The sequence below is a fragment of the Macaca fascicularis genome, chromosome 1, assembly GCF_037993035.2.
Source record: "Macaca fascicularis isolate 582-1 chromosome 1, T2T-MFA8v1.1".
NCBI lineage: Eukaryota > Metazoa > Chordata > Mammalia > Primates > Cercopithecidae > Macaca > Macaca fascicularis.
Window position 1 is genome coordinate 141,497,430 of NC_088375.1, and position 25,190 is coordinate 141,522,619.

At 38.1% G+C, this 25,190-nt stretch overlaps 1 protein-coding gene and 1 pseudogene across 2 annotated transcripts in view; one reads left to right on the forward strand and one right to left on the reverse strand.

The window, feature by feature from the left end:
• DIPK1A (divergent protein kinase domain 1A) overlaps positions 1-25,190 on the forward strand; it is a 119,928-nt gene that overhangs the window by 21,723 nt on the left and 73,015 nt on the right. The window lies entirely within an intron of this gene.
• LOC102116060 (meiotic nuclear division protein 1 homolog pseudogene) lies at positions 11,230-11,895 on the reverse strand (annotated as a pseudogene).

Here is a 25,190-nt window from a genome sequence, read left to right on the forward strand (position 1 = left end):
TTTAAATTTCAAATGACTTTGATATTGCATGGTTCAAAAATAAACTTTGGGTTGGGCATGATGGCTCACGCCTGTAATCCCAACAGTTTGTGGGGCCATGGCAGGAGGATTGCTTGAGGCCAGGAGTTCAAGACCAGCTGGGCAACACTGGGAGACTCTGACTCTATAAAAAATAAAATATTAACTGGATGGTCCCAGCTACTTGGAGGCTGAGGTGGGAGGATTGCTTGAGCCTGGGAGGTCAAGGCTGCAGTGAGCCATGAATGCATCACTGCACTCCAGCCTAGGCAACACAGTGAGACCCAGTCTCAGTTGATCAACCAATCAATAAACAAACTTTGAAATTCCTTTTATGAAGGATGCTGTGATTATACAACAAAATCTCAGGTCAGGGTGTGATTTTTAACTATGAAATTGACCTTTCACACAAGCTGGAAGTTACTTTTTAAGTTTAGGATTTTCCAAAGTAGATGAGTAAAAGTGCTTAGTTTTTGCTTTTTCTTCTCTTTTTCTTTTTTTTTTTTTTTTCCAGATGGAGTCTAGCTCTGTCTTCCACGCTAGAGTGCAGCAGTACAATCTCGGCTCAACCTCTGCCTTTTGGGTTGAAGCAATTCTCCTGCCTCAGCCTCCTGAGTATCTGGGATTACAGGCGCGCACCACCACACCTGGCTAATTTTTGTATTTTTAGTAGAGACGGGGTTTCACCATGTTGGGCAGGCTGGTCTTGAACTTGTGACCTCGTGATCCGCCTGCCTCAGCCTCTGAAAGTGCTGGGATTACAGGCATGAGCCACCGCACCCAGCCGTGCTTAATTTTAATTAGGTAGCAGATCTGCAACTTGGGAAAGTATCTGCTAACTTACTGAATGAAGTATATGATTAAAGATCAGAAGCTATTTAAAAATCAGTAGTCTAGTCAGTCATATTTTTCTACCAACCTAAACTTTTGTTAAAGCTTTAATAGCGTCCATATTAAATAATAAATACTTGTCAGTATAACTTTTGAAAAAAATAATATACCCTAGAAGAAGATTTAAAGAAATGCAGATATCTGTGCACAGTTAAGAACCTGCTCATGGCCGGGCGCGGTGGCTCAAGCCTGTAATCCCAGAACTTTGGGAGGCCGAGATGGGCGGATCACGAGGTCAGGAGACCGAGACCATCCTGGCTAACACGGTGAAACCCCGTCTCTACTAAAAAAAAAAAATACAAAAAACTAGCCGGGCGAGGTGGCGGGCGCCTGTAGTCCCAGCTACTCGGGAGGCTGAAGCAGGAGAATGGCGTGAACCTGGGAGGCGGAGCTTGCAGTGAGCTGAGATCCGGCCACTGCACTCCAGCCTGGGCGACAGAGCGAGACTCTGTCCCAAAAAAAAAAAAAAAGAACCTGCTCATGGCCGGGCGCGGTGGCTCACGCCTGTAATCCCAGCACTTTGGGACGCTGAGGCGGGCGGATCACAAGGTCAGGAGATCGAGAACATTCTGGCTAACATGGTGAAACCCCATCTCTACTAAAAATACAAAGAATCAGCCGGGCGTGGTAGCGGGCGCCTGTAGTCCCAGCTACTGGGGAGGCTGAGGCAGGAGAATGGCGTGAACCTGGGAGGCGGAGCTTGCAGTGAGCAGAGATCGCGCCACTACACTCCAGTCTGGGCAACAGAATGAGACTCCGTCTCAAAAAAAAAAAAAAAAAAAAAAAAAAAGAAAAAGAAAAAAAAAACCTGCTAAGAAAGAACCTGCTCATTAATCCTCATTTTTAACAAAATTGTATAGTGTATCCATGGTTCTTCCACTATGGCCTGAGGAAAACACTCATCCTCAATTGTTGGTTCATTTGAGACCAGTCTGCTGAGAACTCTGCCCAATTTCCCATTTAGCCAGTTGTTAAAAGCAGTCAAACACTTTTATTACAGGCCTGTTGGTGGCATGGGCTCTCCGTTATTAATGCCCGGCTTTCATTCCATAACAGTCCAGTCCCTTTATGGGTCTTTATAAAAAAGAGGTGGAAAGAAATGTTCTGTTCAGACCTGGCCTTCTAAAGTGACTAAAGCTAAAGAAGATGATCATCACTCCATCCTACACAGTCCCCAGTATAACAATGAGGCAGTATAAAGTGGTAAAGAACAAAGTTTGGAAATCAGACAAACCAGGATTCAGATCCTGGCTCTACTACGTATGTACTAACTGATCTTAGACAATGTGCTTAACCTAAATCTCTTTAACTATAAAATTATGAAAAATATAAAAATATTATTTCATGGAATTATTATGAAGATTAAATGAAATAATATGTGATGTATTTTGCTCTGTGTATAGTTCATAACAATAAGTGGGAGGAGGGAAGAAAATCATTTGTAATGCCTTTTTAATTTTTTAAATTAGAAAAGAACAAATTTGTTCTGCCAGACTATTAGTAGGTTCCGAATTCTGTGAAGCTGTGACCCGGGGTAAAGGTTAATCTATAGTTAGCTTAAAACCAGTTTCATTACTAGCCTTTACAGTATACTTTGGTATTTATCCAAGGTCGGGGTGCTGGCTTTTTATGTGAAAGGCCAGAACCTTAATATTAAGTAGCAAGAAAAAGTAGTCCTTAACTTTTCATTAAAATATAACATGAGGCCGGGCGCGGAGGCTCACGCCTGTAATCCCAGCACTTTGGGAGGCCGAGGCACGTGGATCACAAGGTCAGGAGATCGAGACCATCCTGACTAACATGGTGAAACCCCGTCTCTACTAAAAATACAAAAAAAAAAAAAAAATTAGCCGGGTGTGGTGGCGGGCGCCTGTTGTCCCAGCTACTTGGGAGGCTGCGGCAGGAGAATGGCGTCAACCCGGGGGGCGGAGCTTGCAGTGAGCCGAGATCGTGCCACCGCACTCCAGCCTGGGCAACAGAGCGAGACTCCATCTCAAAAATAAATAAATAAATAAATAAAAATAATAAATAAATAAAATATAACATGAATATTGAAATGTACATTTATACTCAAGAAACACCATTTTACCAGCATGGTAGAAGCCTCCCTCATTTCTTGTCCTGTTATTAACATCTCCTGTCTTCTAATGGAAGTCTAGTTTTGCCTGATTTTGTTTTTGATATAAGTGGACTCATATCTTTGGGGTCTGGCTTCTGTTGCTCAGCATTATGTTTGTGAGATCCATCCTTATTGTCACATGTAGTTATATATCCTTCATTTTCATTGCTGTCTAGTATTCCATGTGTCAACATACCTCAATTTATTTATTCATTCTACTGTTTTTTGTTTTTAGAGACAGTCTCGCTCTGTATACAGCCCAGGCTGGAGTGCAGTGGCATGATCATAGCTCACTGTAACCTCAAACTCCTGGGCTCAAGTGATCCTCCCACCTCAGCCTCCCTAGTAGCTGCAACTACAGGTTACAGGTGCACGTCACCACACCTGGCTAATTCTTTTATTTATCTTTTTGTAGTGACAGGATCTCACCATGATGCCCAGGCTGGTCTCAAACTCTTGGGCTCAAGTGATCCTCCTGCCTAGACCTTCCAAAGTGCTATGATTACAGGCATGAGCCACTGTGCCTGGCCCTCTCCAGTTTTTAGCTATTGCAGATATTGAAGCTATGGATATTCTAGTACCTGTCTTTTGGTGAACATACATAAGCATTTCTGTGGAATTGAATGGGTAGTTCCTAGATATGCCTATGTTCCATTTTTAAAAATTATTTTACTTATTTTTTAAAAATTGATGTAAATTGCATATATTTATGGTGTACAATATGATGTTTTGAAATATGTATACATTGTGGAATTGCTAAATCGAACTATTAATAATTAACATATGCATTACCTCACATACTTTTTTTTGAGGTGATAACACTTAAAATTTACTTTCTTAGCAATTTTCAAGTGTATGATACATTGTCATTAATTATAACCACAATGTTATATGATAGATTTCCTGAACTTATTCCTTCTGTCTAATTGAAGTTTTGTATCCTTTGCCCAACATCTCCCTCTATGTTCAGTTGTTTTTCTTAATGCCCATCTTTATTTTATTTTGTTTTTAGAGATGTGGTCTTGCCATGTTGTACATGGTAGAAGCAGAAAAAAAAAGAGATGCTAATTGCTGTGTGAAACCATTTTTTTAAAGGACTTAATATCGCATTCACCAAGGTGAAGTCTTCATGACCTAATCACCTCCTAGAGGCCCTACCTCTCAATACTGTTGCATTGGAGATTAACTTGCAACATGAATTTTGGAGGAAACACAAACATTCAAACCATAGCAAGTAGTGTATGAGAGTTTCAGTTGCTCCACTCCCTCCCCAATACTTGGTATTTCACATCTTCATTTTAGATGTTCTGATGGGTGTAGAGTGATACCATGTTGTGGTTTTTTAGTTGGTTGGTTTGTTTTTGAGATTGAGTCTTGCTCTGTCTGCAAGCTGGAGTGCAATGACGTGATCTTGGCTTACTGCAACCTCCGCCTCCTGGGTTCAAGCAGTTTTCCTGCCTCAGCCTCCTGAATAGCTAGAATTACAGGTGCCCACCACCGTGCCTGGCTAATTTTTATATTTTTAGTAGAGACGGGGTTTCACCATGTTGGCCAGGCTGGTTTTGAACCCCTGACTTCAAGTGATCTGCCCACCTCTGCTTCCCAAAGTGCTGGAATTATAGGCATGAGCCACCAGGCCCAGCCTGATACCATGTTGCAATTTTAATTTGCATTTCCTTGATAACTAATGAAGTTGGGCATCTTTTTCAGGTTTATTTTCCATTTGGATATCCTCTTTTATGAAGTCATTCAAGTTCAGGTATTTTGTTCATATTTCTGTTGGCGTTCTGTATATTTTTTTAAATCAACTCATAGGAATTCTCTGTGCAATCTCTATGTAAACCCTTTGTCAGATATATTATTGCCTTCTACTTTTGTGGTCATTTTGTTCTAATATTGTGTTTTGGAGAACAGAAGTTGTTTTAAATTAAATTTAATTAATTTAGAGATGGCGTCTTGCTCTGTCTCCCACCACCATGCCTGGCTAAATTTTTTGTATTTTAATAGAGATGAGATTTCACCGTCTTAGCCAGGATTGTCTCGATCTCTTGACCTTGTGATCTGCCTGCCTTGGCCTCCCAAAGTGCTGGGATTACAGGAGTAAGCTATCACACCCGGCCGAACAGAAATTCTTAATATAATCAAGTTTATTATTATTTTTTATTTTATGATTAGAGGTTTTGTGTCCAGTTTAAGAAGACACAAATACTTTAAATATTCTAAGGTCACAAAGCTATTCTATTGTTTTTCTCTAAAAGCATTATTGTCCTATGTTTCACATTTAGATCTGTAGTCAGTTAGGAATTGATTTTTGTATATGGTGTGATTAAAGATATATGTATTTTTTCCAATTAGATATTCAAATGACCTGGTACTGAGATTTTTTTTTAAAAGCAGCATTGCCAAAAAAAACAACTTTGGCAATAGTTGGGTCATTCACCACTAGAATGAATTCCAATCCTAGCCCAAAAGGAGGCTGAAAGATTGTGTCAGACCCTTTTTTTCTTTCTGGATTCACCATTTAGTCTGTAACAAATAAAGCATGTGGAGATTTCTGTTGTGATCCCCACAAATTGAAAGTCACATCTGCAAAAGTTAGGTAGAAGTATATCATGCAGTATCTGTGAAGAAATACTTGCAAAGTATTTATGATAGGTTAGTCACCAGTTAATGTTCTAGGAAGAAGTCACTATGCCCGGCTAATTTTTTTGGTATTTTTTAGTAGAGACAGGGCTTCACCATGTTGGCCAGGCTGGTCTCGAACTCGTGACCTCAAGTGGTCCACCCGCCTCAGCCTCCCAAAGTGCTGGGATTACAGATATGAGCCACTATGCCCAACCTTGGATTAGCTCTTTATGATTCCTTAATCCTTTTTTCTAGTACCTTACAAATTAATTTTTCTGTTTTACATCTGTTAAGAGACAAAGGACTTAAGTGCAATTAAATTGGACATAAAAACTGGTAAGAATTTATTAAATAGTAAAACTCATGATCCTATTCAGTTGTAAACTCTTGGTAGCTGGTGGGTACAGGGACTATGTTTATACTTTTTGGATTTCCATAGAGTGAATGCACAGTGAATTGGACATAAAAACTGGTAAGAATTTATTAAATAGTAAAACTCATGATCCTATTCAATTGTAAACTCTTGGTAGCTGGGGGGTACAGGGACTATGTTTGTACTTTTTGGATTTCCATAGAGTGAATGAACAGTGAATTGTATGTAAGGGTATCTATATCTGTGTGAATTCACAATTGTCTCAAGTAGTAGAAAAGCAAAAGTAAAAGTTGTTTTTACAGTTAATTTCACCCCCAAAGATCTAAAAGACCTATTATTAAACAGGTTCAAATCATCCAGGACCATGTATAACAGCACTCAATAAAGCAATGGATAAAGGGTCTTGATGTCTGATAGTGCTGCATGGTACTTGCTGTGGAGGGTCTGGCAGAACTGGACTAAAACAACTTCTCTGAGCTTCTTTCTTTCTTTTTTCTTTTTCTTTTTCTTTTCTTTCTTTTCTTTTTTTTTTTTTTTTGAGACAGAGTTTCGTTCTTGTTGCCCAGGCTGGAGTGCAGTGGTGTGATCTTGGCTCACTGCAGCCTCCGCCTCCTGGGTTCAAGCAATAGGAGAACTCCTGCCTCAGCCTCCTGAGTACCTGGGATTACAGGCGTGCACCATCACGCCTGGCTAATTTTTGTATTTTTAGTAGAGTCGGGGTTTCTCCTTGTTGGTCAGGCTGGTCTCAAACTCCTGACCTCAGGTGATCCGCCTGCCTTGGCCTCTCAAAGTGTTGGGATTACAGGCATGAGCCACCATGCCCGGCTTCTCTGAGCTTCTTTTATGTTCTCCTTCTGTTTCCCCTTCAGAAAAACTATACTTAGGTTTTCAAAGCTGCCTATTTAGTTAAATGAATGCAGAAAGATGTGATCCAGATTTCCATAACTTCAACTGTGTACTGCATTTTTCTGACATTGTTTTTCTTGCTGACTCTATGCAGAGCCAAATCTACAGCTTTTTTATAGTAGAGATGATGTTTCCTGTGAGGTTTTTTTGTTGTTGTTATTGTTCTTTTGTTTTTCTTTTTGAGATGAAGTCTCTCTCTGTTGCCCAGGCGGGAATGCAGTGGCATGATCATAGCTCATTGCAACCTTGAACTCTTGGGCCCAGGTGATTGATCCTCCCATCTCAGGCACCTGAGTAGCTGTTCCAGCCACCAGAGTAGATGTTCCAGCCTGGCTAATTTTTATCTTCCTATTTTTTGTAGAGACAGGGTCTCGCCTTATTACCCAGGCTAGTCATGAACTCCTGATCCTCCCACCTCAGCCTTCCAAAGTGCTGGGATTACAGGCATGAGCCACCATGCCCAGCCATTTCCTGTGTTTTATTGTCTTTAGTTAGTTAGGTATAGAATAGTGAGGGATTTTTTTTCTTTTTTTTGCTCAATTATTTGAACACGTTATAATATAATAAGGATAAGATAAAGATCTTATCCTTGAGTTGTCTGGAACTGTATTTTAAATGATAAAACTGATTTCAGCAACTGTGATTGACTCTGTTCATTTTATAGATAAGGAGGAAACATGCTCAGGTCATGCAGCTAGTCAGTAGCAGCGATAGCACTTAAATCCTGGTCTTGTGACCTTGATTCCAGTACCCCTCTCTGCTTTTAAATATATTCAGCTGTAATTTTTAAAGAATCTCCCCAAGTTTAAAGATTCAGAATTTATTAATTGCGTTTTAATAGTTTTAAAACCATTTCTAATCTCATTTTATTTTGGTGATTCTGGGACTTAAAATACATAGTTATTTTAAAAACTGTTATATTAATGTATAGTATCTCACCAAATAAAAGTATATTGCAATTTCTAGCAAAATACCAAACAGGAATGTCAAGTTATGAAATGACTTAGATTAAAAGAGTTTAAGACAATGAGTAACACATTCTTTTTAGTATTATTTAGAGAGTAGTGTTGCTCAATAGAGAGGTGGAAATATTGAACTGGGAATCTCAAGACCTGTGTTTTGTCCTGTCACCAACTAGCTATATGATTCTGGGCAAATGACCCACCTTCGCTGGGCTTCAGTTTGCTAGTCTGATACTTAAAGGAATAGAGCTAGAATTATAACTGTTTCTTCAGTAGATAACTCTCACTTTGTTGAATGTGAGAAGTCAAGCAGAGCACATTTTTCAGAAGTCTTTGGACATGAAAATGATCTGTGCCTAATATTCTTCATCTTGACACTAGTAAGTAACCACAGACCCGCCAGCCAGCCAGCAATCAATCTCCATTCGTAGAACTTCCATTGTTGTCCATGTATAGCAGTCTGGAGAAAGGCCAGGTTTTATTTTTGCCAGGAACACTCTTGGCAAATCTGTATCCCTAGGGATGTCTGTTTAATTTTGTGGTGCAGAGCACAATTTAGTGAAAAAGAAGAGGAATGCTGAGCTATTTGATTCTGAATGCTTTCAGAGATAGATCATTTTCATTTGTTTCCACAGTATCTATGTTTCAAGATGTTTTGAGGGAGAAGGTGAGCCAAAATAAGATGAAAAGAGGAAGGTGAGAAACCTTCCAGTATATGCTGACTCAGGAAATACATTTGAACTATGCGAGTTTGCATGTTTCCACAAATAGAAAACTTCTGATATATGTATATAAAAGTAGATATCTTGCCAGATTTGTCATTTTAGCTTTTCTCATGCATAACTTTTTGATTTTAAACTAGTTTTCTAGATTTAAACTGTTAAGAAAAAAAACTTTTCTTTTATGAAAAATTGGCATATTCTACTAGATATTTCAAAACTATCCCATTATCTTGCCTTCTGGAAATAAATATAGAAGTATATGAATTTGAATAAATTCTCCACTGTTTTTTTATTCATTTATAAAGATCTCAGTTTACATCTAGATTTAAAATTCATTTGTTCAAGAAAATTTATTTTGTGACCAAAAGTTGTATGCTGAAAATTAAAAACGTGAATTTCTTAAACCGTAGAAATAGATCCAGTTGAGGTTGCATTTAGTTAAAATGCCATTGTGTGTTACCACTGACCTTTGTTCTTTATTAAGTTTTTCAGTCTTTCAAACCTTTAACGTCTTTTTCTTCTAACTTTCATATCTGTTTGTTGACAAATCCTAAGAAGTTTACTTTCATAATGTCTCAAATTTTACCCTTTTATCGTCACTGCTGTTGGCCTATCCTAATCCAGAAGGGCCTAGATTGCTGCAATAACTTCCTAACTAGTCTCCCTTTCCTCAGTATTCCCTTTAAAAGTCTTAAGCTAACATCCAGATTAACCTTCTTTAAACATCAGACTGTTTATCTGTTGAGAAATCTTAAAACTTCTTCATTTAAGCCTCAATACTGTCAAGCATTTAAAGCTCTTTATGTGTGGTCCTTTCTTTTCCATCCAACTAAATTAATTCAGCAAATAGTGTTGCAGGCAGTGATATGTGAGGCACTGTGCAAAGGTAAAGATAAATCAAATCTAGCTTCTTGCAGATATATGTCAGCATTAATGTCAACACATCTGGGATTTTTTTTTTTTTTTTTTTGCTTTTAGAGACTTGTTCGACTTCATTCCATTCCACTTAAATTATTCTTGCCCAAGTTATCAGTGATCTCCTTATTGTTAGATCAGGCAGTTTTCTTTTCCTTTTTTTAAGGGGTCTTGCTATATTGCCCAGGCTGGTCTCAAACTCCTGGCCTCCAGCAATCTTCCTGCCTTGGCCACCCAAAGCATTGAGATTACAGATGGGAGCCACACACCGGGCAGTTTTCAATATTAATTGTACTTTACTTGGTTATGGCATTATATACTATTGATCATGCCTGCCTCCCTGATACTTTTTCCTTCTGTGGTTTTTAGATATAGAAACTATTCACCTTTTCAATTTCTTCTTAGAACTTTTCAAAGGGACAAAGTTTTAGTTGTGTTGATTTTTATTTTATGTTCTGTTTTATTAGTTTCTATCTTTATTATTTCTTTCCTTCTACTTCTTGGGTTTTGGGGGGGGTTGTTTGTTTTTCTGTTCTTTTTCTTCTTCTTGAGATGTATATTTAGCTCTTTCATATTTTTAAAAAATATACTTTAATTTTTAGAGCAATTTAAAATTTGTGACAAAATTAAGCAGAGCATTGTCATATACCCCTCTGCACCACACATGTACAGCCTCCCTGACTATCAACATCCCTCACCAGAGTGGTACATATGTTACAATTGACAAACCTACATTGACACATCATTATCTCCAGAAGCCCATAGTTTACATTAGGGTTTACTCTTGATGTACATTCTTTGGGTTTTGACAAGTGTATAATGGCATGTATCCACCATTATATTATTATCAAACAGAGTAGTTTCACTGCCCTAAAAATCCTTGGTGCTCCACCTGTTCATCCCTCCAACCCCTAGCAACCACTGATGTTTTTACTGTTGCCTTTTCTGGAATATTATATAGTTGGAATTCCACAGTATGTATGTGGCCTTTTCAGATTGGCTTCTTTCACTTAGGAATACACTTAGGCCCAAGATTTTATTGCAAATATGTTATCAGTCCATCTGTTAACAAGTACTTTATTTGCCTGATGTATTTCTTCAACAACTTGCGGGTCACATTATTTGCATTTTTCAATCAGGTAGGGTATGTCTGACAAATAATTTTCTAAAATCTTAGAATTACTACAAAAGGAATACACATTTAAGATTTCTCTATGTCTTTTCATGGCTTGATGGTTCATTTCTTTCTCTTTTTTACATTTTATACTTTAATAAAATGATAAACACTGTTATAGGTAAAAGACAATTCAGTACATTTAGTTGGATAATATTTTTTAAATTAAAAAAAATGTTTTTTTGAGACAGAGTCTCGCTCTGTCGCCTAGGCTGGAGTGCAATGGCACGATCTCAGCTCACTGCAACCTCTGCATCCCAGGTTTAAGTGATTATCCTGCCTCAGGCTCCCGAGTGGCTGGGACTACAGGAGTGTGCCACCACACCCGGCTAATTTTTATTTTTTATTTTTTGTATATTTAGTAGAGATGGGGTTTCACCATGTTAGCCAGGATGGTCTCGATCTCCTGACCTTGTGATTCTCCTGCCTCAGCCTCCCAAAGTGCTGGGATTACAGGCGTGAGCCACTGTACCGGCCTAGTTGGATAATATTTAAAAATTTGCATGTTTATGAGCTCATAGATTCTTTACCACCATGGTATATTTTAGTCAATGTACTCAAAGTCTTCTGGAATTCCAGAAGTTTTATCAATTTTATTTTCTTCAAACCCAAATTTTCTTTTGGCCCAAGATTTTATTGCAAATATGTTATCAGTCCATCTGTTAACAAGTACTTTATTTGCCTGATGTATTTCTTCAACAACTTGCGGGTCACATTATTTGCATTTTTCAACTTCTGTCTTTAGCTGTTCCCTTTGATCCCAGAGTGAAGAATGCTTTTTGGCTAGCATGGTTCACTCCTTCATCTCATGTTGGCCAGTTTTAGTTTTTCTGATGCTTTTCTGTAAGTTTGCATGCTTTTGGATTCTCTGAAACAACTGAGATTTCAGAACCTCCAATTTACAGGTCCTTGCATGAAGAATTTTACTTGGAAAAGCCTGATAATAATGAGAAGTTCCAGTTCTCTCACCAACCATATCATTATCAACTAAAATTTGAAGGACTTTTTTCTTTTACTAACACAGCAGTAATGCCTTTCTCTTTGGGAGCAGTCTTCTCCATGTCTTTTTTTTTTTTTTTTTTTTTTTAGAGATGGGTCTCGCTAGGTTGGCCAGGTTGATCTTCAACTCCTGGCCTCAAGCAGTCCTCCTGCATCAACCTCCCAAAAGTGCTGCTATTACAGGCGTGAGCCACTGCACCTGGCCTTCTCCATCTCTTTTAATTGAAATACATCTTCTGTTTTAAAAAATGTTGCCATCATGCAGGCTGTCTTTTCTTCTGCACTCAGTCTCTTTTTTCTTTGATATGGTGTGGGCACCAGGCCTTCCAGTGGTGGGGTCTGCACATGGGATGAGGGGCCAGCTCATTTCTTTTTATTGCTAAATAATTGTCCATTGTCTGATGTGCCACAGCTTATGTATCATCCACCTACTGAAGGACATCTTGGTTATGTCCAGGTTTTGCCAATTCTATGAGAACTTTGTACTTTCTGTTCAGTTTTTCTGTAAACCAAAAAAAAATTGCTCTAAAGAATAAATCTATTAATTTTTTTAAAAAAAGAAAAAAGAATCTGTCTCTCCATTCATTCAACAAACATTTGTCAAATATCTAATATGTGCCAAACGAAGAATGAAGTACTAGAAGTAATCAATTACGTAAGACATATTTCTTTCAAGGAGTGTAGTCTAGTGGGAAAAGTAATCCAGCAATTGGAGTGATATTTGTATTTCAGAAGTGTGTATAGAGTGTTACAGGACCCCAGGAAGGGACCGTCTTAGTCTTAGTTGATATAGGGGAGGGAGAGACAGAAAAGGCTTTTAAGAGCCATGTTTAGTTGGAGACTTTTAGAATGAGTATCAGTTGACTAGATAAAAATTTGTGTGTGAGGGCATGGGCACCTTGGGGAGATAATATTCTATATAGAGTAAACAGTATCAGAAAAGGCATGGAAAGAAGAAATGGCATGGCATGAACAGAGAATTACAAAAAGTTCTTTCCTTCGCAAAAGAAAAGATTGCATTTGAGGGTATTCAGGTCATGAAACTAAGAGGGTAAATGATACCATGAAGGGCCCTCCGTGTTAAATGAATTAGAATTGGTTCTATATCCTGAAGGCTAAGGAAAGTTACTGATTTAGTTAATATGAGAAGATTCCTCTTTTTTTCTTCTTCGAATACATAGAAATGCTGGATAAAATATAAGCTCCCTTTCTCAGTTTTTTTTTTTATTATTATTACTACCTGATTAAGTTTGAAAGCAGACAAAGGAAATCTCCAGATACCAGAAGTGACAAGGAAACTCAAACCCAGATATGAAAGAGAGCTAAAGCCAAAATGGCCAATGGGGAGTGGGAACCATACTTTTAAGTGCTATATGAGGTGAAGAGAAAAGACTTCAGGCTTGTGAGAGTCAGAGAATTGCAATTGACCTGTGTCCTTAAAATTGGGAGCCACAAAAGGCCGTGCTGCCCTTGAGGAAGAGTATTCCACAGCATCACTCCCCTGGCTTACAAAAGCAACAGGGACCTGTAAGTGGGGTTATAGGCCTTCAGGGAGTCAGAAACAAGGAATAGGGCCAGAGGGAGAAGATGACCAGTCGGCTCATAGCATTCTACTGGCCACAGTGCTTGGTTCAAGGGTGGTTATGTTTTCTAAAAATTTGTTTAGTTGGAGTGAAGCCCAGGACCACGTTTGATGGTTCGGCTCTTTCTTCCTTCTCTGGTTTTGAAGATGGAAGCATGTAGCTCTGAAAGCTGCTGGTTCCATCTTGTGACAACTTGGAAAGTCAGCCAAGATAAAGATGAACCTCTGAAAGGTGGATGAAGAATCCAAAAAATTCTCCCAGTGTGAGACACTGAATCAAAACAACACTGATTATTTCATCTGCTGGTGATGGCATAATAGATTACTCACACTAGCCTCCCACAGATAAAGATTATTGAAATGTAGATTTAAAAATTACATATATACATTTATATATTTGCAACAGCTATTTAAAGGCACTGGAAAGGAAGTGAAAGAAAAGATAAACTCAATCTGAAAGGAAGGAACTTGCCCCTGAAGGTCCTCCCCAGTCTGTGCCTGGCTCCAGAGGCAGAAATCTTGGATAACAGGGCTCAGGACTAGTAGAGCAGCCAGAAACTTAGGCAAAAAATCTTGGAAGGGGAGGAGATGCAGAAAGATTAGTCACCAAACCTGCATTTAACATCTGCCCAACTCCTTCATATGTGTGGGGAGGCCCAGGAAATGCAATGAAAAAGCAGCACCTGGAAGCTAAAAGAACAGAGAAGAGGTTTCAACAGATGCTGATGGCAGGGGAGACAGAATTTGGAAATTGAGAGTCCCACCAAATTAACTGCCTGCTAGAACAAAGATCCATCTTCAGAGGAATGTAACAGAATCCAGAGTCATGACAACATATTATACATAATGTGTAAGAACCAATCCAAAAATCACTAGACATGTGAAGAAACAGGAAAATGTAACAACGTTCAAAAGAAAAGTAGTCAATAACAAAATATCTTCAAGATGACCAAGTGTTTGTATTCTAAGTCAAAGCTGTTAAAGCAGTCATTATAAATATGCTTAAGGACTATGAAAGAAAATATGTGTATAGTAATTGAACAAGTAGAAAACCTCAAACAGAAAGGGAAATTTTTTCTTTTTTCCTTTTTTTTTTTTTCTTTGAGATGGAGTCTCACTCTGTTGCCCAGGCTGGAGTGCAGTGGTGTGGTTTCAGCTCACTGCAAACTCTGCTTCCCAGGTTCGAGCTATTCTCCTGCCTCAGCCTCCTGAGTAGCTGGGATTAAAAGCATGCACCACCACACCTGGCTAATTTTTTAATTTTTAGTAGAGACAGGGTTTCACCGTGTTGGCCAGGCTGGTGCTGAATCCCTGACCTCAGGTGATCCACCCACCTTGGCCTCCCAAGAGACACTTTTTAAAAGTGAAAATTATAAAACACTAAAGTATAATAACTGAAATGAAAAATGGACCTTACAGCAGATTTGGGACATCAAAGAGTCAATTAACTTGAAGACATCAATAGAAAACACTCAAAGAGCAGAGAGAAAAAAGACTCATGAAAACTAGATAGAGCCTATGAGACCTCTAGGACACTAGCAAGCAGTCTAAGCATACATGTAAGTAGAGTTCCTAAAAGAGCAAAGAGAGAAAATGGGGCAAAAAATTTTGAGAAAATTTCACCAACAGTAAAATTTGGTGAAAAAATATCAACTTATAGATCCAGGAAGCTTAACAAACCCCAAGAAGAATAAGCACAAAGTTAACCACATCAGATACATTTTAATAAAACTGCTGAAATCTTGGCTGCAGTGAGAGAAGAACAACCCTTTACACACAGGGGAGCAATAATACATAATTACAACTGACTTCTCATTAGATACAGTGGAGGCCAAAAACAATGGCATTACATCATTAGATTTCTACAAGAAATAACGTGCCACTCTAGGATTTTTTTTTTTTTTTTTTTTTTTTTTTTTTTTTTTTTTTTTTGAGTCAGGGTCTCACTCTGTCACCCAGACTGGCATGCAGTGGTGCAATCTTGGCTCACTGCAACCTCCATCTCCTGAATTCAAGCAATTGTCATGCCTCAGCCTTCCAAGTAACTGGGATTACAGGCATGCATCACCACACCCAGCTGATTTTTGTATTTTTAGTAGAGTCGGGGTTTTGCCATGCTGGGCAGCCTAGTCTCAAACCCCCGAGTTCAAGCTATCTGCCCACCTTGGCCTTACAAAGTGCTGGGATTACAGGCATGTGCTACCATACCCGGCCTCTAGAATTACATATCCAGAAAAACTAGTCTTCAGGAATGAAGGTTAACTAAAGATATTTTTCAGAGAAAAACAAGAATTCTTCACCAGCAGACCTGTAATATAAGAAATGGTAAAATAAGTTCTTCAGGCTGAAGAACTAATACTGGAAATAACACTGCAAACGACACTAACTGGTAACTCATATCTTCAGAAATGAATGAAGATCAATAGAAATGGCAAATCAGTGAATAAATATGAAAGACTATAGATTATTTTCTTAATTTCTTTAAAAGACATACTAATGGTTAAAGAAAAATTAAAGCACTGTTTTGTAGGGTTTATAACAGTAGCACAAAGGACTGGGATAAATAGAATTTTGCTGTTACAAGACATCTATATTTAGTGTTTATTGGTACAGCATTAACTGTAGATTGTATTAGTTATGGATGTATATTTTAATTTCTAAAGCAACCAGTAAAACAAAAGTACAAAGAGTTCAGCAAAGGAAAATAGAGGCTCACAAAATACTAGTTTACATCCACTAGGATGACTATAATGAAAAAGATAGAACAATCACAAGTGTTCACAAGGATGTGGAGAAATAGGAACTCATACACTGCTAGTGAAAGTGTGCAATATTGCAGCTACTTTGTAAAATAGTTTAGTAGTTTTTTAACAAGTCAAATATAGAGTTACATAAGACCCAGCAGTTCTATTCCTAGATATATACCCAATGGAAATGAAAACCCACATCCACAGAAAAACATATACATGGATGTTAATAGCAGCCTTATTTAAAATAGTAAAAAAGTGGAAACAATCCAAATGTCCATCAGTTGACGAATGGAAAAATAAAATGTAGTATATCTGTACAGTGGCATATTGTTCAGCAATAAAAAGAAATGAAGTACTGATTCATGTTGTAACATGGATGAATCTTGAAAAGTTATGTTAAGTGAAAAAAGCCAGTCACAGAAGACCACATATTGTATTATCATTTATATAAAACATCTAGAATAAGCAAATCTATAGAGAAAGAGAGTTGATTCGTAGTTGCTTTGGGCTGGGGGAATAAGGGGAAGGACAGCTAATGAGTACAGGGTTTCTTTGAAAGGGATGAAAATGATCTATAATTAGATTGTGGTGATGTTTTTACAACCCTATGAATATAGTTTTTAAAACATTGAATTGGGCCAGGCGCAGTGGCTCATGCCTGTAACCCCAGCACTTGGGGAGGCTGACGTGGGAGAATTGCTTGAGCCCAGGAGTTTGAGACCTTGAGACCAGCCTGGGCAACACAGTAAGATCTCATCTCTACTAAAAAAAAAAAAATTAACTGGGCATGGTGACATGCACCTGTAGTCCCAACTATTTGGGAAACTGAGATGGGAGGATCACTTGTGCACAGAAGATCAAGGCTGTGACCTTGTGGGGCTGTGATCGCCACTGCACTGCATCCTAGGCGACAAAACAAGACCCTGTCTCAAAACAACAACAACAACAAAACATTGACTTCTATACTTTAAATCGGTGAATTGTAATATGAGTTGTATTTCAATGAAGCTGTTTTTAAAAGACAATACTGAATTTTTTTTCAGTTCACCCCAAAAGAGGAACAGAGAAACAGCAAACAGATGAGACAAATAGAAAACACTAAAATGGCCAGTCCAGCCAAATCCAGCCAAATTAAATGTAAATCGACTTAACATTACAATTAAAAGATAGAGATTGTCAAGCTGGATAAAAGCATTACCCAACTATAAACTGTCTACAAGGCATGCACTTAACAAAAAGGTACAAAGCTTCAAAGTAAAAGGATGGAAAAGGATATACCATGTAAACATAAATAGAGTTAGAATAAATATTTTAATAATGGAAAAGATGGACTTCAAGGAGTACTACCAGAGATAAACAGGGACATTTTATAATTTTTAAAACTCAATATATCAGAAAGACATAATCCCAAATGCATATATGCCTAATTAGCTTCAAAATACATAAAGCATAAAACTGACAGATGGAAGAAAGGATTCAAGTCTACAGTCATACTTGGAGATTTTCATATCCCTTTTAGAGCAGTTAGTAGAACAACTAGGCCAAAAGTCTGTACAGATAGAGAAGATTTTAATAGCACTGTTAACCAGCTTGCCCCAGTTAATATTTATAGAACCTAATACCCAACAAATACAGAATAAACAGTCTTTTTAGGTACCATGGAACTTTTACCAAAATAGACCATATCCAGGGCCATGAAACAAGTACTTTACAAGTTTCAGAAGATTGAGATCTAACAGAGTATGTTTTCTGATTACAGCTGAATTAAACTATAAGTCAGTAACAAAAAGATATTTGGAAAGTCTCCAAAGACTTAGAAATGAAACGGTATATTTCTGAAAATATTTTGAACTGAATGATAATAAAAAATGTGTTAGCATTTTGGGGATGCAGTTAAAGCATTGCTTACAGAGAAATTTATAGCTTTAATTGTTCATATTAGAAAGGAAGAAGTATTAAAATGTAATATTTAAGTTACCAGAAGCTGGAAAAAAATAAGCAAATTAAACCCAAGAAAGAAGAAAGTGAAGACAATAGCAGATGGCAGTTAATTAGAAAATAGACAATAGAAACAATAAATACAACCAAAATGGGTTTTTTCAAAAGATAAAAAAAATTGAAAACCCCTAGAAAAAGCTTATTATACCAATACTGATAATGAAGGAGGAGCATCATTATGTATCTGTAAACTTCAAAAAGATAATCAAATTCGAAAAACAACTTTATGCCAATAAATTTGATGCCTTCGATGAAACAAATTCCTGGAAAAATGTAACTTTCCAAAACTGATACAAAATTAAATTTAAAAACTGAATAGTCTTGGCTGGGCACGGTGGCTCACGCCTGTAATCCCAGCACTTTGGGAGGCCGAGGAGGGTGGATCACGAGGTCAGAAGTTCAAGACCAGCCAGGCCAACATGGTGAAACCCCGTCTCTACTAAAAATACAAAAATAAGCCAGGCATGGTGGTACACGCCTGTAATACCAGCTACTTGGGAGGCTGAGGCAGGAAAATTACTTGCATCTGGGAGGTGGAGGTTGCAGTGAGCTGAGATCGTGCCACTGCACTCCAGCCTGGGTGGCAGAGCGAGACTCTTGTCTCAAAAAAACCCCAAAAACCAAAACACAAACAAAAAACCCAAAAAACTGAATAGTCTTTTGTGTGTCAAAGAAATTCGCTTTGTGATAGAAAACATTCCTACCGAGAAAACTTCAGGCCCAGAGAGTATCACAAGTGAATTCTCAGACATTTATGAAAGAGACTGTAAAATCTAACAAACGGCTTCAGAAAATAAAGGAAGAAGAAATAACTTATCAACTAATTTTGTGAGGCTAGTGTAATTCACATACTAAAATCTAGTAAATATATTATGAAAAGTTAAAAATCTCTTATGAACATACATAAAACTCTTTAACAAAATATTAACAAATTGAATCCAGCTATAAATAAAAGAATTAATAGAACATGATCAAATGGGTTTTATCCCAGGAATATAAGATTGGTTTTGTATTTGAAAATAAATAAATGTAATCCACCATATTAATGATAAGGAAAAGAAATGTGGCCATCTCAATAGACACAGAAAAAGCATTTGACCAAAATCAGCATGGGGCTTAAATAAAATTCAGCAAACTGGAATTAGAAGATAGTTTCATCAGTCTGATGAAGGGCACCTACAACATGCCTTCAGCTAACATCATTCTTAATGATAAGCCCCTGAGGACTATGCCTTTAAAACCAGGAACAAGGCAAGGGCAGGGAGCCGAAGGCCCATGGGACATGACCAACTCAGCATTCCACTGGAGGCTATATGATCTAACAACAAACTATTTATCATGAATGCAGGATGTGAGCAAATTCACAACTGCTCCTGCCAACAGGTTTGCTGGAGGCAGTCATTCCCTGGCACTGAGGTTATCTACTGTGACATCTAGAACCTGTTGTTCAAGGAATGCAGTCTTGCAAGCCTACTCTGGACTGAGCAGCTGACCCCTTCTTCCACCCCACTTCTCACTATCTCTTTTGCTTAATAAATATGAAGGGCTGTGTAAAGCTCAGGGCCCTTGTCCACTAGAGGCAAGGTGCCCCCCACCCCTTCTTCCAAATATACTCTTTTGTCTTTGTCTTTTATTCCCACATTTGCCCCCGCTTTGTTCAGTCTCCCTAGGACTGTGCGGGTTACACAGTGATGCCTCGAACAGTGACAGAATTGGGTGCTCCACAGGCAAGGATACCATTCCCAAAATTTCTACTCAACATTTTTCTGAATGTCCTTGCCAATGCAATAAGGCAAGGAGAAGTAAAAAAATAAAGATTAAAAAGGAAGAAGTAAAAACGCCCTATTCTCAAACTATTTATATAGTATAATATCCTAAGGAATCAATTTTAAAAGTACTGTAAACAATAAGTAAACTTAACAAAGTCTTGAGATACAAGGGCAATAAAAAAATTAATTGTATTTTTACTTAAATAAGATTTAAAAACCAGTTGTCTTTTAATAGCACCAAAATACTTAAGAATAAATTTAACAAACAGGCACACCTCTACACCGAAAAGTATAAAATACTGCTGAGAGAAATTTAAAAAGGTGTAAATAAATGGAGAAGTATGTTATTTGAGTCCCTAAATTCTGTTTCAGTTGAAGCCAATTAGAGATAGATTTTCCATCGACTTATAATGAAGAATCTCAAGTAATATGCCGGAGATTATAGTTTTGTTTTTGTTTTGTTTTGTTTTGTTTCTAAATATTCCATCATTTCTGTGTAACACTAAGCCTGATGGTTGGATTTGAGTTTAGCAGACCTGCCCCAGATGGAAGCCTGTTAAGACATCGGGAATTAGATTAGAAGTTATGCTCATCAACTATGCAGCTGTAGATTAGAGCAGATTTCACTAGCACATATGTTGACAGAATGGGGCCAGAATGGGTTCATCTACCTGTTTGTTATCAAATACCAGGTCTAGATGTTTTTCTCATCCTCAAATGAGATATCACATAACAATACGGGACTTATAAAACTTTCTGAACAAAGGGAACATCATTATGAAGATTTAGAGGAAGTGTAACTCTCTGAAAATTATTTATTATAGACATGTAAGAAATTTCAAAACTTTTCTAGCATCCTTAGTTGATTTAGGAAGATACAGCCTCTGTGGAACTGAAATATAAAAGTATAAGGAACAGGCTGAGTGAGGTGGCTCATGCTTGTAATCTCAGCACTTTGGGAGGCCAAGGCAGGCAGTAACAAGATCAGGAGTTCGAGACCAGCCTGGCCAATATGGTGAAATCCCATCTCTACTAAAAATACAAAAATTAGCCGGGTATGGTGATGGGCACCTGTAGTCCCAGCTACTCGGGAGGCAGGCAGGAGAATCGTTTGAACCCAGGAGGCAGTGGTTGCAGTGAGCCGAGATCGTGCCACTGCACTCCAGCCTAGGCGACAGAACGAGACTCCATCCCAAAAAAGCAAAAACAAACACACACACAAAAAGTATAAGGAACAAATAGGCTGAGATGAAAAGGGAACAATAAACATGGAAAGCTACAGGTAAACTGGACATGTAATAGCAGTGAAGATATAAACGGAAGAGAGTGAAAAGGATTCACCCTGAGGTGTACTGAAGCAATGATGTGGAAAACACATTTGAGAAATATTCTCTAAATGCAGAGGAAAAAAAAGAAAGGAGGTGAAAACTGTGAGGGAGATGGTAGCTATGGATGACAGACTTTTCTACATCACCAGTGCCAGAACTTGTGAGCCAAAGTTTTCAGGGGAAAAGGTTGTGACTGGAGAGTGTTGTACCGGCTGCATTTTGTTTCATTCTTGAAGGTTACAGACATTCATGTATGCCAGGTTTCAAAATATGCTGTGCACATAGCCTTCTTGGAGAACAAAAACAAATGAACGAAGTTTTAATTGACTGAAAGACAAATCAAAATGAACTTAAGAATAGAATTGATGTTACTAAACACCTTCAGACTTCCAGAGGACTGCCAGCAAGTACAGGGCTCTCCCGAGTTCTTAGAATCCTCAGCAAACCACATTGATTGAACTGAGTCCATGGATGAGGCTGCAGGAATGTGTGTCGTGTTGGCATCTGGATTGCACTTAAAAGCAAACAGTTCCCTCATGAGTTATTCTCCCCAGACAAAATTGTGTAGTTGGGCAAAATAATTCATCTGGTAAACCCTCTCCCTAAGGCATTATATACCACAAGATCCAGAAGTTCAATTAAATAAGATTATAGTACAATAATGCTTAAAAAACAAACAAACAAACAAAAAACTCCAAAAAAACTGAAAAGAAATATTTCAAATGTTAAAAAATTAAATGACTACTAAGTTGTCGTGATTTTTAAATCTTCTACTTTTGAAATGAGCATGTAGTTTTCAATAAAAAAAAGCTATAGATAAAGGAAAATTGATTAAAATGCTGTTAACTAAGCAAAAGGGCATACAAAATAGTGAAACAAAAGCCAGAAACAATTAAGATTTTAATTAAACAGTTAAACTAGAGAACATAAATATTATATAAACAATAGTATTAGCTTAAACAATGTAAAAATGAACATTTAAAACACTAAACTTTTTAGATTTAAAATTCTTAAATTTTAAAAACAGACATTAAGTTCCTTGTGACTGCTCTACCAGGAAAAAAAAAAAAAAAACAGACAATAAATGTGAAGTCTTAATTTCTTTGTGCAGTAACCTCCAACCTGAGGCAAACAATTAGAGCACATTCTGATGGCCTTCAAGCTTCAGGGCTTTACGGGTAATTGTTCTTTGGTTGGAGAGCCAAGGGCTGAGGATAGAACTCCTGGTCCCTTTCCTTGTACCTTTTATAGATGACTTGCTTTCACTTCTTATTGACTACCCTGGTTTGATACTTGAAAACAGAGGCAGGATCAAACTTTTAGCCTTCACTTTGGATCCTGTTCTAACTAACTGCCCAACTCTGAGGAGCTGGTCTTTCACCAGACAGTACTTCCACTCCAGAGATGTCCTGCCCAAGACTGACTCCCGCTCAGCCAGGTTCCTCAGGTTCCATTGTCCTCCTGTCCTCAAAGGCACTTAGGATGTAGCAAACTGTCTTATTTTTTTACTCCCTACTAGCAAATTCTGCTTTCTAATTAGTAAGCCTATATATGCTACCTTATACTTTTGTCAATTTTTTTGAAACACATTGCATTTTCTATATACATCCTCTGGATTTGGTCTGATATGGTCATCTTTGTGTTCTCTCCTTTGGGCTCTCTTTTTCTGGGACATCGTTCACAATTTGTCCATCCTGAGTGTGTTTCCATAGCAATTGAAAACCAAAACACAATTGGTTTCTCAATACAGTTATAAACTCCTGAAATCAACAGTGTCTGAGGGCTGAAATCGTGTCTCATACTTTTCTTACGCAACCTAGAATAAAGCAGCTTGGTATTAAAAGAAAAATACTAAAGTGTCAGTAACAGCAGCAAGTAGCATTTCTTTGGCTCTGCATTACCCTCCTAACTGTGGAAACTGGCTTCCTCCAACCCCTTCCCCAACTAGTCCAGGGAGTCCCCAGGGATTGCTCAAGTTTGCCTTTGACTACAATTCTCTAGACTACTCTGTGGGTGGCCATTTCCCCCAGCCTATATTCCATGAATGTTTTTCTCTGAGATACCATGCCCCACACCCCTTTCCTTCCTCTTACACTCTGGCTTCTATGCAAAATCTACTGCCACCCCCATGCTCTGATACACAATGTTCTCTGAGACTCAGTTCTTTGGTTTGGTTCTTCAGCTGGTCTAGTTCAAACGATGCAATGCCCTGCCTCTGCAATACCAACCCGTTCTCTTTACCGTAGCTTATGTGCTTGGATTCACTTTCCTTTAGAATGAATTTTTTCCTAGGAGGATGCTGGAGCCACAGAACAAGTGTTCCCTGCTTCATGGACTAACTCACTAACCAACCATATTAAAACATCTGTTAGTCTTCTAAGGTTGAGTGAGGAAACTATCTTCTCCAAGATGTCCTTTCAGAATTCCCTCTGCCTCTATCACCTCCAGCTAGATACATATCTCTTCTTTGTACCATGGTTACTCTGAATATGTCCTGGTATATTAGTCCCTTCTCATGCTGCTAATAAAGACATACTTGATACTGGGTAATTTATAAGGAAAGAGATTTAATTGACTCACAGTTCCACATGGTTGGAGAAGCCTCACAGTCATGGTGGAAGGCAAAGGAGGAGCAAAGTCACATCTTACATGGTGGCAGGCAAGGAGAGCTTGGGCAGGGGAACTCCCATTTATAAAACCATCAGGTCTCATGAGACTTATTCACTACCATGAGAACAGTACGGGGGAAACCACCCCCATTATTCATTTATCTCCACTGGCCCCGCCCGTAACACATGGGGATTATTACAATTCAAGGTGAGATTTGGGTGATGATACAGACAAATCATATCACTTGGATATAGTTTTTGTCATATTAGGTGGCAATTATCTTTTTACTTACCTGATTCCCCATCTAAACTATGAGTTGATTGAGGGAAGGAGTCATGTCTCATGCATCGTTGAATTCTGAATGTTTAGCTTAGTTCTTGTCAGTTAGTAGGTTCTATAGAGTCGGAAGTTGAGCCTATGATGTACTTGTGTACAACACGATAGATTTGGCTCAAATATTACATCATGTTGATTAATGGCAGTTTTCCATTTGATAAGAATTATCTGGTTCTTTTTCCTTTAAGATTGATGTCAAATCAATTTATTAGACATTTTGATGAGCACCCATGTATCCTAAGTACTGCCTTGTCCCTTGGATATATGGAAATTAGTAAGACATGGTTCCTGCCCAGAAGAAACTTCCCTCGGTCTCCCTTCCTCCATTTCTTTGTTCTTCCTTCTCATTCATCCTTGTCTGGATAAATTTTTACTGAGCCTGGATTTGCATCTAATGGAGTAAATAAACGTAAGGAGGTTAATTATAGCATAGTATACTCAGAGTAACAATCAAAGTGTGTTCCAGATATAGAGATAGCATGGAAGAAAGCATGATAGAATTCTTAGGGTGATACGGAGTATCCTGGAGGAGGTGACTTCTGAGTGAGTTATCAAGGGTGAAAAGATACTCTCCATGCTCAGGTCAGTGAAAGGTACTCCGAAAGAAGAAAGAGAATATGCAAAGGCCTAGAGAAGTGAAAGTACCATGTCTTCCAGAAACAATAAGTACTTTGGTATTGTTGCAACATTAAGTTCAGTAGAATGATGATGCAAGCGGTGGTGAGAGATGAAGCTAGGATAATAGGCAATATTTTTAAGTGCCACAATCTTTTATGTTTAGGTGACTTTTTAGTTAAGAGAATGGTAAGGTCTCTAATATAGCTGATGATATTTATAATCCAAACATGAAGCCATATATTGCTTTACACAAAGTTCTGTGGTCATCTAGCTATATTTTAGTGTTTATTGTATAGGTGGATGAGAATAAAAAAGAAGATGCTCCCTGGAGTTTATAGTCTTGTTGAGGATACAGAATATATCCACACAGTTTAGAGCAGGAGTTCCCAACTCCCAGGCTGCATACCAGTACCAGCCCATGACTTGTTAGGAACCAGGCTGCACAGCAGGAGGTGAGTGGTGGGCGGGCAGCTTTACTGCCTGAGCTCCGCCTCC